This window comes from Aureococcus anophagefferens (genome assembly GCF_000186865.1).
Source record: "Aureococcus anophagefferens unplaced genomic scaffold AURANscaffold_3, whole genome shotgun sequence".
Taxonomy (NCBI): Eukaryota; class Pelagophyceae; order Pelagomonadales; family Pelagomonadaceae; genus Aureococcus; species Aureococcus anophagefferens.
The window spans coordinates 2875693-2878087 of NW_008705563.1; positions in this window are offsets into that span (position 1 = coordinate 2875693).

The following is a 2395-nucleotide window of genomic DNA, read 5'->3' on the forward strand; positions in this document are numbered from 1 at the left end:
GATGCCGACGATGCTACGCCGGCCGCATACACCGTCGTCGCGGCCGTCATCGCGGCGGAGCTGTGGATGCCGGCACCGTAGATCGTCGTCGCGGCCGTCACCGCGGCGGTGCTTTCCATGCCGGCCGCGTACAGCGTCGTCGTCCCCGTGATGGCCTGGGCGCTGCTCATACCGGCGACGGTCAAGGTGCCAGACGAAGCAGTGAGCGACCCCGCGCTCACGGTCAGGGATGCCGACGATGCTACGCCAGCCGCATACACCGTCGTCGCGGCCGTCATCGCGGCGGAGCTGTGGATGCCGGCACCGTAGATCGTCGTCGCGGCCGTCACCGCGGCGGTGCTTTCCATGCCGGCCGCGTACAGCGTCGTCGTCCCCGTGATGGCCTGGGCGCTGCTCATACCGGCGACGGTCAAGGTGCCAGACGAAGCAGTGAGCGACCCCGCGCTCACGGTCAGGGATGCCGACGATGCTACGCCAGCCGCATACACCGTCGTCGCGGCCGTCATCGCGGCGGAGCTGTGGATGCCGGCACCGTAGATCGTCGTCGCGGCCGTCACCGCGGCGGTGCTTTCCATGCCGGCCGCGTACAGCGTCGTCGTCCCTGTGATGGCCTGGGCGCTGCTCATACCGGCGACGGTCAAGGTGCCAGACGAAGCAGTGAGCGACCCCGCGCTCACGGTCAGGGATGCCGACGATGCTACGCCGGCCGCATACACCGTCGTCGCGGCCGTCATCGCGGCGGAGCTGTGGATGCCGGCACCGTAGATCGTCGTCGCGGCCGTCACCGCGGCGGTGCTTTCCACGCCGACCGCATACACCGTCGTCGCGGCCGTCATCGCGGCGGAGCTGTGGATGCCGGCACCGTAGATCGTCGTCGCGGCCGTCACCGCGGCGGTGCTTTCCACGCCGGCCGCGTACAGCGTCGTCGCGGCCGTCACCGCGGCGGTGCTTTCCATGCCGGCCGCGTACAGCGTCGTCGTCCCCGTGATGGCCTGGGCGCTGCTCATACCGGCGACGGTCAAGGTGCCAGACGAAGCAGTGAGCGACCCCGCGCTCACGGTCAGGGATGCCGACGATGCTACGCCAGCCGCATACACNGTCGTCGCGGCCGTCATCGCGGCGGAGCTGTGGATGCCGGCACCGTAGATCGTCGTCGCGGCCGTCACCGCGGCGGTGCTTTCCATGCCGGCCGCGTACAGCGTCGTCGCGGCCGTCACCGCGGCGGTGCTTTCCATGCCGGCCGCGTACAGCGTCGTCGTCCCTGTGATTGCCTGGGCGCTGCTCATACCGGCGACGGTCAAGGTGCCAGACGAAGCAGTGAGCGACCCCGCGCTCACGGTCAGGGATGCCGACGATGCTACGCCGGCCGCATACACCGTCGTCGCGGCCGTCATCGCGGCGGAGCTGTGGATGCCGGCACCGTAGATCGTCGTCGCGGCCGTCACCGCGGCGGTGCTTTCCATGCCGGCCGCGTACAGCGTCGTCGTCCCCGTGATGGCCTGGGCGCTGCTCATACCGGCGACGGTCAAGGTGCCAGACGAAGCAGTGAGCGACCCCGCGCTCACGGTCAGGGATGCCGACGATGCTACGCCAGCCGCATACACCGTCGTCGCGGCCGTCATCGCGGCGGAGCTGTGGATGCCGGCACCGTAGATCGTCGTCGCGGCCGTCACCGCGGCGGTGCTTTCCATGCCGGCCGCGTACAGCGTCGTCGTCCCCGTGATGGCCTGGGCGCTGCTCATACCGGCGACGGTCAAGGTGCCAGACGAAGCAGTGAGCGACCCCGCGCTCACGGTCAGGGATGCCGACGATGCTACGCCAGCCGCATACACCGTCGTCGCGGCCGTCATCGCGGCGGAGCTGTGGATGCCGGCACCGTAGATCGTCGTCGCGGCCGTCACCGCGGCGGTGCTTTCCATGCCGGCCGCGTACAGCGTCGTCGTCCCCGTGATGGCCTGGGCGCTGCTCATACCGGCGACGGTCAAGGTGCCAGACGAAGCAGTGAGCGACCCCGCGCTCACGGTCAGGGATGCCGACGATGCTACGCCAGCCGCATACACCGTCGTCGCGGCCGTCATCGCGGCGGAGCTGTGGATGCCGGCACCGTAGATCGTCGTCGCGGCCGTCACCGCGGCGGTGCTTTCCATGCCGGCCGCGTACAGCGTCGTCCTCCCCGTGATGGCCTGGGCGCTGCTCATACCGGCGACCGTCAAGGTGCCAGACGAAGCAGTGAGCGACCCCGCGCTCACGGTCAGGGATGCCGACGATGCTACGCCAGCCGCATACACCGTCGTCGCGGCCGTCATCGCGGCGGAGCTGTGGATGCCGGCACCGTATATCGGCGTCGCGGCCGTCACCGCGGCGGTGCTTTCCATGCCGGACGCGTACAGCGTCG